The sequence below is a fragment of the Callithrix jacchus genome, chromosome 5 (assembly GCF_049354715.1).
Source record: "Callithrix jacchus isolate 240 chromosome 5, calJac240_pri, whole genome shotgun sequence".
Taxonomy (NCBI): Eukaryota; Metazoa; Chordata; class Mammalia; order Primates; family Cebidae; genus Callithrix; species Callithrix jacchus.
Genome location: NC_133506.1, coordinates 87,754,849 through 87,768,382, shown reverse-complemented (window position 1 = coordinate 87,768,382; position 13,534 = coordinate 87,754,849). Strand labels below are relative to the sequence as shown.

The 13,534-nt window shown below is 42.1% G+C and overlaps 1 protein-coding gene across 33 annotated transcripts in view; it reads right to left on the bottom strand.

The window, feature by feature from the left end:
- The window catches only part of TLK2 (tousled like kinase 2), a 150,453-nt gene that overhangs the window by 97,585 nt on the left and 39,334 nt on the right, over window positions 1–13,534 (bottom strand). The gene's annotated exons all lie outside the window — the stretch shown is intronic.

The window sequence follows — 13,534 nt, the reverse complement described above, 5'->3', positions numbered from 1 at the left end:
TTTAGTGGGCATTTCAGTTTTCGTTTTCCTAGGTTTTAAGTTCTGGAGATTGGCTGCAAACAATGTGAATGTATTTACTACTGATACCTAAAAATGGTTAAGATGGTACATTTATGTTATGTGTATTTTACCACAATTAAAAAGATTTTGAGAAAGAAGGTAGAACACAATTATAGGGGGAAGATCCAAGATGGCCGATTAGGAGCAGCTCGGGATTGCAGCTCCCAGTGAAAGCTCAGAGGGTGACTGGACGCCGCATTTCCAGATGGATTTTTATTGCCCACAGACCAGGAGATTCCCAGGTGGAGGAGCCCCACGGTTGCCAGCGTGGTTGTTTTGGCTGGCGTGGCTGTTTTGCTGGGGCCCGGGCGTGGCGGTTCTCCATACAAAATACACCAGTCTGGGTGCCCTTTTAGCTGGCGATTGGAGCTCCGGGAAGGCAGAGTCACCCACTCATCTGATTAAAAGGGAAACTGAAATAGGGAGCCAGGCCAGGAGATTTCCGGGCAAAAAAGCAACATGAATCTCAGCGCCGCTGTTGCAGCCAACACAGTGGGTTGCCGCATGGGAAATCACACAGATTCCGGCGCCTTTTCAACAGGTGACTGGAACACCTGGGAGAGAGTCCACCGTTCACCAAAAGAAAAAGGGCTCTGAGGCAGGAAGCCAGGTGATCAGGCTTAGCTGGTCTCACCCCTACAAAACGCTCTGGGTTGAGTTTCACAGCAAGCACAGCTGAACCCGGGACAGTCCAGCTCTGTGGGGGAGGGGCGTCCACCATTACCGAGATACTCCACCACTAAAGAGGTAGTCCGCCATTGCTCAGGCCGCCCGCCATTGCTGAGGCACCCCGCCATTAGAGAGAGAGTCTGCCATTACAGAGGGGGGCCACCATTGCCAAGGCAGTTCTAACTACACCCATATAAACAGGACTGCAAGGAAGTTCACATGGCAGCTGGGCGGAGCCCACAGCAGCTCAGCAAAGCCTCTGCAGGCAGACAGTGACTAGGCTACCCCCTTGCTGGGCAGAGCAGCCCTGAAAAAAAGGCAGCAGCTCAGCGGAAACTCATAAATAAAGCCCTAACTCCCAGGGACAGAACACCTGGAAAACAAAAAGGGGTTTATGACTTCTGCTGCAGCAGATCTACACATACCTGTCCAGCAGTGCTGAATGAACAATTGAGCTCAAAGCTCAGCACTTGAGCTCCTATAAAGGACAGACTGTCTCCTCAAGCAGCTCCCTGACCCCCGTATATTCAAAGAGTCCCCTCATAAAGGAGAGATCAAACTGACATCTGGTGGATATCCTTCTGGGACAAAGACAGCAGAAGAAGAAACTGGTAGCAACCCTTACTGTTCTGCAGCTGCTGCAGGTGATCCCCAGGCAAGCAGGGCCTGGAGTGGACCTCAGCAGTCCTACAGTAGAGGGACCATACTGTTAGAAGGAATACTAAGAAACAAAAATAACTTTATCATCAACAAACTGGACGTCCACTCAGAGACCAAATCTGAAACTCAGCAACTACAAAGACGACAGGTGGATAAATCCACAAAGATGGGAAGAAACCAGAGCAAAAAGGAGGAAAACACCCGAAACCAGAACACCTCTCCTCCTACAAGGGATCACAACTCCTCACCAGCAAGGGAACAAAGCTGGATGGAGAATGAGTATGATGAAATAACAAAATCAGGCTTCAGAAGGTGGGTAATAAGAAACTTCTGTGAGCTAAAAGAACATGTTCTAACCCAACGCAAAGAAAATAAGAATGTTGAAAAAAGATTTCACGAAATGCTAACGAGAATGGACAACTTAGAGAGGAATATAAGTGAACTGACGGAGCTGAAAAACACAACACGAGAACTTCACAAAGCATGCACAAGTTTCAACAGCCAAACTGACCAAGCAGAAGAAAGGATATCAGAGGTCGAAGATCAACTCAGTGAAATAAAACAAGAAGGCAAGATTAGAGAAAAAAAGGGTAAAAAGGAATGAACTAAGTCTCAAAGAAATATGGGACTATGTGAAATGAAAAGACCTAATCTACATTTGATAGGTGTACCTGAATGTGACAAAGAGAATGAATCCAAGCTAGAAAATACTCTTCAGGATATTATCCAAGAAAATGTCCCCAACCTAGCAAGGCAGGTCAATATTCAAGTCCAGGAAATACAGAAAACACCACAAAGATATTCCTCAAGAAGAGCAACCCCAAGGCACATAACCGTCAGATTCACCAGGGTTGAAATGAAGGAGAAAATGCTAAGGGCAGCCAGAGAGAAAGGTCTGGTCACCCACAAAGGGAAGCCCATCAGACTCACAGCAGATCTCTCGGCAGAAACCCTACAAGCCAGAAGAGAGTGGGGGCCAATATTAAACATCCTTAAAGAAAAAAACTTTCAACCCCGAATTTCATATCCAGCCAAACTGAGCTTCATAAGTGAAGGAAAAATAAAATCCTTTGCAAACAAGCAAGTACTCAGAGATTTCATCACCACCAGGCCTGCTTTACAAGAGCTCCTGAAAGAGGCACTACACATAGAAAGAAACAACCAGTATCAGCCACTCCAAAAACATACCAAATGGTAATAAGCATCAACAAAATGAAGAATCTGCATCAACTAACGGGCAAAACAGCCACCTAGCATAAAAATGGCAGGATCAAATTCACACATAACAATATTAATCCTAAATGTAAAAGGACTAAATGCCCCAGTCAAAGACACAGACTGGCAAATTGGATAAAAAGCCAAAATCCATCGGTGTGCTGTATCCAGGAAACCCATCTCACATGCAAGGATACACAAAGGCTCAAAATAAAGGGATGGAGGAAGATTTACCAAGCAAATGGAGAGCAAAAAAAAAGCAGGAGTTGCAATTCTTGTCTCTGATAAAATAGACTTTAAAGCAACAAAGATCAAAAGAGTCAAAGAAGGATATTACATAATGGTAAAAGGATCGATGTAACAAGAAGAGCTAACAATCCTAAATATATATGCACGCAATATACAGGAGCACCCAGATGCATAAGGCAAGTTCTTAATGACGTACAAAGAGACTTAGACTCCCACACAATAATAGTGGGAGACTTTAACACCCAATTGTCAATATGAGACAGATCAACCAGATAGAAAATTAACAAGGATATGCAGGACTTGAACTAAGACCTGGAACAAGCAAACCTAATAGACATTTAGGGAACTCTCCACCCCAAATCCACAGAATATACATTCTTCTCAGCACCACATCACACCTACTCAAAATTTGACCACATAATTGGAAGTAAATCACTCCTCATCAAATGCAACAGAACGGAAATCATAACAAACAGTCCCTCAGACCACAGTGCAATCAAGTTAGAACTCAGAATTCAGAAACTAACTCAGAACTGCACAGCTTCATGGAAACTGAACAACTGGCTGTTGAATGTTGACTGGATAAACAATGAAATGAAGGCAGAAATAAAGATGTTCTTCGAAACCAACGAGAATGAAGACACAACATACCAGAATCTCTGGGAAACATTTAAAGCAGTCTTTAGAGGAACATATATAGCAGTAAGTGCCCACATAAGAAGCAAGGAGAGATCTAAAATTGACACCCTATCACCAAAATTGAAACAGCTAGAGGAGCAAGATCAAAAAAACTCAAAACCTAGCAGAAGACAAGAAATAACTAAGATCAGAGCAGAACTGAAGGAGATAGAGACACAAAAAACCCTTCAAAAAAAAATCAATAAATCCAGGAGCTGGTTTTTCAAAAAGATCAACAAAATAGACATACCACTAGCCAGATTAATAAAAAGAAACGAGAGAATAACAAAATAGATGTAATAAAAAATGATAAAGGGGATATCACCACAGATTCCACAGAAATTCAAACCATCATCAGAGATTATTACAAACAACTCTATGCACATAAACTAGTAAACTAGAAAGAAATGGATAAATTCCTGGACACTTGCCTCCTTCCAAGCCTAAACCAGGAAGAAGTGGAAACCCTGAATAGACCAATAACAAGGTCTGAAGTTGAGGCAGCAATTAAGAGCCTACCACACAAAAAAAGCCCAGGTCCAGATGGGTTCACAGCCGAATTCTACCAGACATACAAAGAGGAGCTGGTACCATTCCTTCTGAAACTATTCCAAATAATCCAAAAAGAGGGAATCCTTCCCAAATCATTTTATGAGACCAACATCATCCTGATACCAAAACCCGGCAGAGACGCAACAAGAAAAGAAAACTTCAGGCCAATGCCCATGATGAACATAGATGCAAAAATCTTCAATAAAATACTGACGAGCTGAATACAACAGCACATCAAAAAGCTTATCCACCATGATCAAGTAGGATTCATCCTGGGGATGCAATGCTGGTTCAACATACGCAAGTCTATAAACGTAATTCACCACATAAACAGAACCAAAGACGAAAACCACGATTATCTCAACTGATGCAGAGAAAGCCTTTGACAAAATTCAACAGCCCTTTAAGCTAAAAACCCTCAATAAACTCGGTATCGATGGAACGTATCTCAAAATAATAAAAGCTATTTATGACAAACCAACAGCCAATATCGTACTGAATGGGCAAAAACTGGAAGCATTCCCTTTGAAATCTGGCACTAGACAAGGATGCCCTCTCTCACCATTCCTATTCAATATAGTACTAGAAGTTCTAGCCAGAGCGATCAGGCAAGAAAAAGAAATAAAGAGTATTCAAATAGGAAAGGAGGAAGCCAAATTGTCTCTATTTGCAGACGACATGTTGATATATCTAGAAGACCCCATCATCTCAGCCCAAAAACTCCTGAAACTGATAAGCAACTTCAGCAAAGTCTCAGGATACAAAATCAATGTGCAAAAATCACAAGCATTCCTATACACCAATAACAGACTTAGAGAGCCAAATCAAGAATGAACTGCCATTCACAATTGCTACAAAGAGAGTAAAATACCTAGGAATACAACTAACAAGGAACATAAAGGACCTCTTCAAGGAGAACTACACACCACTACTCAACAAAATAAGAGAGGACACAAACAGGTGGAGAAACATTCCATATTCATGATTAGGAAAAATCAATATCATGAAAATGGCCATACTGCCCAAATTAATTTACAGATTCAACGCTATCCCCATCAAGCTACCAATGACCTTCTTCACAGAACTGAAAAAAAACCACCTTAAACTTCATATGGAACCAAAAGAGAGCCCGCATAGCCAAGTCAATTCTAAGCAAAAAGAACAAAGCGGGAGGCATCACACTACCAGACTTCAAACTATACTGCAAGGCTACAGTAATCAAAACAGCATGGTACAGGTACCAAAACAGAGATATAGACCAATGGAACAGAATAGAGGCCTTGGAGGCAATGCCATATGTCTACAACCATCTGATTTTTGACAAACCTGACCAAAACAAGCAACGGGGAAATGATTCCCTGTTTAATAAATGGTGTTGGGAAAACTGGCTAGCCATGTAGAAAGCAGAAACTGGACCCCTTCTTGATACCTTACACTAAAATTAACTCCAGATGGATTAAAGAGTTAAACATAAGACCTAACACCATAAAAACCCTAGAAGAAAATCTGGGCAAAACCCATTCAGGACATAGTCGTAGGCAAGGACTTCATGACCAAAACACCAAAAGCATTGGCAACGAAAGCCAAAATAAATGGGACCTAATTAGAGTCCTTCTGCACAGCAAAAGAAACAGTCATTAGAGTGAATCGGCAACCAACAGAATGGGAAAAAATTTTCGCAGTTTACCCATCTGACAAAGGGCTGATATCCAGAATTTACAAAGAACTAAAACAGATTTACAAGAAAAAAACAAACAAGCCCATTCAAAAATGGGCAAAGGATATGAACAGACACTTTTCAAAAGAAGACATTTATGTGGCCAACAAACATACAAAAAAAAGCTTATAATCACTGGTCATTAAAGAAATGCAAATCAAAACCACATTGAGATATCACCTCACGCCAGTTAGAATGGCGATCATTTAAAAATCTGGAGACAACAGATGCTGGACAGGATGTGGAGAAATAGGAACACTTTTACACTGTTGGTGGGAGTGTAAACTAGTTCAACCTTTGTGAAAGACAGTGTGGCGATTCCTCAAGGACCTAGAAATAGAAATTCCATTTGACCCAGCAATCCCATTACTGGGTATATATCCAAAGGATTATAAATCATTCTACTATAAGGACACATGCACATGAATGTTCATTGCAGCACTGTTTACATTAGCAAAGACCTGGAATCAACCCAAATGCCCATCGATGATAGACTGGACAGGGAAAATGTGGCACATATACACCATGGAATATTATGCAGCCATCAAAAACGATGATCGTATCCTTTGTAGGGACCTGGATGAACCTGGAAACCATCATTCTCAGCAAACTGACACAAGAACAGAAAATGAAATACCGCATGTTCTCAACCATAGGCGGGTGTTGAACAATGAGAACACATGGACACAGGGAGGGGAGCACTACACACTGGGGTATGTTGGGGGAAAATAGGGGAGGGACAGCAGGGGGTAGAGAGTTTGGGAGAGACAGCATGGGGAGAAATGCCAGATATAGGTGAAAGGAAGGAAGGCAGCAAATCACACTGCCACGTGTGTACCTATGCAACAATCTTGCATGTTCTTCACATGTACCCGAAAACTTAAAATGCAAATTAAAACAAAAAGATTTTGAAACTGTATTGTTTTAAAAATTATAAAGTAGGAATGCCTACTTAGTTCATCCAAATTTTTTTTTAATTACTATTGGCCAGGTGCAGGGGCTCACACCTGCAAGCCCAGCACTTTGGGAGGCCAAGGTGGGTGGACCATTTGAGGTCAGGAGTTCAAGACCAGCCTGGCCAATACGGTGAAACTCCACCTCTATTAAAAATACAAAAATTAGCTGGGCCTGATGGCATACGCCTGTAGTCCCAGCTACTTGCAAGGCTGAAGCAGGAAAATTGCTTGAACCCAGGAGGCGGAAGTTGTAGTGAGCCAAGATCATGCCACTGCACTCCAGTCTGGGTGACAGAGCCAGACTGTCTCAAAAAAAAAAATTATTATTAATTTGCTGTGTTGTAAAGTAATAATAATAACAACTAACACTTATATAGTACTTTTTAAAAAACACAACCCTCAAAAGCTCACATTATGTAGCACTTTATGGGCAAGACATTCTATTTTAGTATATTTAATCCTCACAGCTAAAAAGAGACCCTTGGCCAGGCGTGGATCCCAGCACTTTGGGAGGCCAAGACAGGTGGATCACCTGAGGTCGAGAGTTCAAGACCAGCCTGGCCAACATGGTAAAACCCCATCTCTACTAAAAATACAAAAGTTAGCTAGGTGTGGTGGTGGGTGCCTGTAATCCCAGCTACTCAGGAGGCGCAGATTGCAGCAGTGAGCCAAGATCACACCATTGCATTCCTGCCTGGGCAACAAGAGCAAAACTCCATCTCAAAAAAAGAAAGAAAGAAAAAAAAAAACAACCCACATAAATATGTCCAAATGATTTTTGACAAAATGCCAAAGCAATTTAATAGGTTTCCCCCATGTGATCCCAACACTTTGGAAGTCTGACCTGGGACGACTGCTCAAGGATCACTTGAGGCCAGGACTTTGAGACTTGCCTAGGAAACAAAGTGAGATCCCATCTCTATAAAAAATGAAAAAATTAGCCAGCCATGGTGACAATGTCTCTAGTCCTAGCTACTCAGAAGGCTGAGGCGGGAGTTCAGGAGTGCAAGGTTACAGTGAATGGTGATTGCACTACTGCACTCCAACCTGGGCAACAGAGTAAAACCTCTTCTCTTTAAGAAAAAAAAAAAAAAGGCAATTTAATAAATTACATAAATTGAAAAAAAAAAGATTTTTAAATAAATTTACTGGAACAACTACATGCACAGGAAAAAAATAAAAAAACAAAAACCTGTGACTCAAACCTTATAAAAAATTAACCTAGGCTGGGCGCAGTGGTTCACACTTGTAATCCCAGCACTTTGGGAGGCTGAGGCAGGTAGATCACCCGCGGTCAGAAGTTCAAAACCAGCCTGGCCAACAGGGTAAAACCCCCCCTCTACTAAAAATACAAGAATTAGCTGGGAGTAACTGGGATTAGGTGGCACACACATGTAATCCCAGCTACTCAGGAGGCTGAGGCAGGAGAACTGCTTGAACCAGGGAAGTGGAGGTTGCAGGGAGCCGAGGTTGCACCACTACACTCCAGTCTGGATGACAGAATAAAATAAAAATAAAAATAAATAAAAATAGGCTTGTCTCAAAAATAAAAACAATAGGCCGGGCACAGTGTAGTGGTTCACGCCTGTAATCCTGGCACTTTTCGAGGCTGAGGCGGGTGGATCACCTGAGGTTTGGAGTTTGAGACCAGCCTGGCCAACACAGTTAAACCAAGTCTCTATTAAAAATACAAAAATTTAGCCAGGCGTGGTGGCAGGTGCCTGTAATCCCAGCTACTCAGGAAGCTGAGGCAGGAGAATCGCTTGAACCAGGGAGGGGAGGTTGCAGTGAGCCGAGATCGCACCATTGGACCGTTGCACCCAGGGTGGACCTGGGGCAACAAGAGCAAAACTCCATCTCAAAAAACAACAATAATAAATAATAATAATAATGAATAAAAGAAAAAAATTTATGGCTCATGCCTGTAATCCCAGCACTTTGGAAGGCCAAGGCAGGCAGATAACCTGAGGCTGGCAGTTCAAGACCAACCTGACCAACATGAAGAAACCCCGTCTCTACTAAAAATACAAAACTAGCTGGACATGGTGCTGCATGCCTGTAATCCCAGCTACTAGAAAGGCTGAGGCAAGAGAAATCACTTAAACCCAGGAGGCAGAGTTTGCGGTAGCTGAGATGGCGCCATTATACTCCAGCCTGGGAAACGAGCGAAACTCCATCTCAAAAAAACAGAACAAAAAAAAAAGAGGATGCAAAGATGACTAATGAGTACAAGAAAAGATGTTCAGCATCATTAGCCTTTAGGGAAATACAAATTTAAACCACAATGAGATTGCATGACATACCTATAAGAATGGCTAAAAAAAAAAAAAAAAACAGCAACAGCCGGGCGCGGTGGCTCACGCCTGTAATCCCAGCACTTTGGGAGGCCGAGGTGGGTGGATCACAAGGTCAAGAGATCGAGACTATCCTGGTCAACATGGTGAAACCCCGTCTCTACTAAAAATACAAAAAAAAATTAGCTGGGCATGGTGGCACGTGCCTGTAATCCCAGCTACTCAGGAGGCTCAAGGCAGGAGAATTGCCTGAACCCAGGAGGCGGAGGTTGCGGTGAGCCGAGATCGTGCCATTGCACTCCAGCCTGGGTAACAAGAGCGAAACTCCGTCTTAAAAAAAAAAACAGCAACAATAAAATGCTGTCAAGGATACAGAGAAACCGAATCACATATATTGCTGGTGATAATGTAAAAAGGTAAAGGCTTTTTTCTTTTTTTCTCTTTTATTATTTTAAAATGGGGTTTCACCATGTTGGCCAGGTTGGTCTCGATCTCCTGACCGCATGATCCACCCGCCTCAGCCTCTCAAAGTATTGGGATTACAGGCATGAGCCACCGCACCCAGCCAGGTAAAGCCTTTTTTTTTTGGTTGGCAGTTTCTTTTAAAACTAAAAATGCACTTAAAACTTATCATTTGACCCAGCAGTTGTACTCTTAAACATTTATTGCAGAGAAAGAAAAACATGTTGATGTAAAAACCTATGTAAGAATGTTCATAGTAGCTTTATTCATAATAGCCAAAAACTGAAAACAAACTAAATGTCCTCATGAAGGACAATGGTTAAGCAAAGTGTACTATATCCACACCATGGAATACTACACAGCAATAGAAAGGAATGCCCTATTTCTATATGCAAAATCTTGAAACTTCAAGGAAATTATGACAAGTGAAAAAAGCCAACCTCAAAAAGCTGTAGGCTGGGTGCAGTGGCTTACATCTGTAATCCTAGCACTTTGGGAGACACCAAGGCAGGAAGACTGCTGGAACCCAGGAAATCAAGACCAGCCTGGGCAATAAGAGACCCTGTCTATGAAAAATTTAAAAACTAGCTAGCATGGTAGTGTGCACCCGTAGTCCCAGCTGCTCTGGAGGCTGAGATGGAAGGATCACTTTGAAAAATTTAAAAACTAGCTAGCATGGTAGTGTGCACCTGTAGTCCCAGCTGCTCTGGAGGCTGAGATGGAAGGATCACTTTGAAAAATTTAAAAACTAGCTAGCATAGTGGTGTGCACCTGTAGTCCCAGCTGCTCTGGAGGCTGAAATGGAAGGATCACTTGAACCCAGGAGGCAGCATCTGCCGTGAGCTAAGATTGCACCACTGCATTCGAGCCTAAGTGACAGAGTGAGACCCTGTCTCAAAATAAAAGATTGTGTACTTTGTGACTCCATGTATATATACTACATTCTTGAAATAATGAAATTATAGAGCAAAATAGATTTCTAGTTGTCAGGGATTAAGGTTTCAAGGGAGAATGGGTGGGTGTGGCTACAAAGGTATAGCAGGGAAGAGACTTGCGATGAAGTAGTCGTGCATCTTGACTATAGTGGTTACAACAAGCTACACGTGATAAAATGGCCTAGGAGTGTAAATATACATACACAAATGATTCATGTGTAACCTGAAATCTGAATTAGTCCTATGGATTGTACCAATGTCAATTTCTTGGTTTTAATAATTTACTAGAATTACACAGGAGGAGAGATGCAGGGTACATGGATAGAACTGTCCTATACATGTTGTATAACTTCCTGTCAATCTCTAATTACTCTGAAATAAGAAGATTTCTCTAAAGTTTTGGGGTTTTTATATATTATTTACTTGTTATTATGAAGTAGTAATAATGAAAACCAACACTTAGGTGGTATTTGCTAGGGCCAGGTATATCAGGACATCTAACCTTAGTAACAACCTGTTATGAGCTAAACTGTGTCCTCCCAAAATTCCTATGTTGAAGCCCAAATCTCCAGTACTTTAGTTTATTTGGAGATAGAAGTGTAAATCCAATAAAACTGGTGTTCTTAATGAAAGGAGATGAAGACAGAGTGAGAAAGCGAGAGCGAGCACACCCAGACATGTACCCACACACAGAGGGACCACAATATGAGGCCACAGGAAGGAGGCAGGCATCTGCAAGCCAAGGAGAAAGGAACCAAACCTGCTGACACCTTGCTAATGCACATTTAGCCTCCAGAATTATAAGAAAATAAATTTATGTTGTTTAAGCCACCCATATGTGGTATCTGTTATGGCTGCCCTAGCAAACACAACCTTGTGAGGTAGCTGCTCTTATTACTCATTTATAGATGAGGAAAGTGTAAGAGTTTTATAGTTTAATAAACTCACTCAAGGTCACACTGTGATACCCTGCTTTCTGCCAGCTAAAACTAACTTTCCTTTTCCCTGACTAAAGCTGTTCAGGCTTTATGTTAGCCTTTTTGAGCTGAACAGACTTCATTTTGGCTTCCTCGTTTTAGTAACCCTCTCCCCATTAAGTATGTAACTATAGTATAAAGCAAGGTTAGACTGACTCTGGGCAACCAGAAATGCCTTTGTTGATAAGAGGCTGAATAAAGTGGTATCAGCAGAGCCTGGAATTGCGGCTGCAGTGAGTGAGTGCCCGTCTTATCCATAAGTTGTATGTCTTTCATGACAACTGTACTCCTCACACATCGCACTGTTTTATTTCTTAAGTATCAGTTTTTCTTTTTAACTTTTTGCTTACCTGGGCTTTGTGAAAACTTTGTTTCAGCTAGGTTCCCCGCTTCCTGTTAAAACTAGTGTATAAAAGACGACCTAATTTTTTCTTCAGGGCCGAGAGAATTTTGGGCGCTAGCCAGTCTTGGTTGTCGGCTTAATAAAGGACTCATAATTCATTCTCAGAGTGTGAGGCATTCCTTGATTCGCTCAGGTACAGCACAGCCATTAGGAAGCAAAGCCAAGACGTGAACCACGGCTATCTGGTTCAAAATACGTACTCCTCACCATTCAGCCAATACTTAGTCTGTATGTGCTGTTATAATAATATACCTAAGACTGGATATTTTTTTTTTAGACAGGGTTTTACTCTGTCACCCAGGCTGGAGTGCAGTGTTCCAATCATGGCTCACTGCAGTCTCAACCTCTGGGCTCAAGTGATCCTTCTGCCTCAGCCTCCTAAGTAGCTAGGATTACAGGCACACGCCACCACGTCTGGCTAATTTTTGTGTTTTTGTAGAGTTGGGGTTTCACCATTCTTCCCAGGATGGTCTCGAACTCTTGGGCTCAAGCAATATGCCGGCCTCCATCTACAAAATGCTGGGATTACAGGGATGAGACACTGCACCTAGCCAACTGGGTAATTATGGAAAACAGAAATTTAATTTCTCACAGTTCTGGAGGCTGGGAAGTCCAGTACCAAGACACTAGCAGGTTAGGTGTCTGGTGAGGGTCCAGGCTCTGCTTCTGAGATGGTGCCTTGAACACTGTGTCCTCCAGAGGGAAGGAAAGCTACATCCTCATATAGTAGAAGACAGAAGGGCAAGAGGGGATGGACACTGTCCTCACATGGCAAGGTGTAAAAACAAAGTTCGCGATATCAAGCCTTTAAAAAGATACCTAGTCCCATTCATGAGAGGAGGAGGAGGAGCTCTCTTCACCTAATCACCTCTTAATATACTGGCAACAGGCCTGGTGTGGTGGCTCACACCTGTAATCCCAGCACTTTGGGAGGCTAAGGCAGGCAGATCACGAGGTCAGGAGATTGAGACCAGCCTGGCCAACATGGTGAAACCCCATCTCTACTAAAAATACAAATATTAGCTGGGCATGGTGGCAGCCATCTGTAATCCCAGCTACTGGGGAGGCTGAGGCAGAAAAATCACTTGAACCCGGGAGGCAGAGGTTGCAGTGAGCCAAGACTGCCATTGCATTCCAGTCTGGGCAACAGAGACTCCGTCTCCAAAAACAAAAAAGTGTGTGTATGTGTGTGTGTGTGTAGGCAACAACACCTGAATTTTGGAGGGACAAATTCAAACCATAGCACTGACTCTAGATATATTAAATGAGTTATTAAACACTGAACTTGTCTGACATTCCTAGGATAAACTACTTGAAACAAAACAAGGAAACAATCTGCTGTCATTTGCTAGCATTTTTATTTTAATTTAAATATCTATACATTCATAAATGAGATTTGGTTATACTTTTACTTTTTCATGTTTATTGTTGTCTTTTTTTTTTCATGTTTGTTGTTTTACTGTTAAGAGTTGTTTACTACTATGTTATTATTCAACATGAGAAGTATCTGCTTCTTAAAAAAGGTTAGAAGAGACCAGGAGTGGTGGCTTAGACATGTAATCTCAACAATTTGGGAGGCTGAGGAGAGAGAGTTACTTGACCCCGAGGGTTCCAGACCAGCTTGGGTAGCATAGCAAGATCCCATCTCTACAAAAAATTTAAAAATTACCCAAGTGTGGTGGTCCATGCCTGTGGTCCCAGCTACTT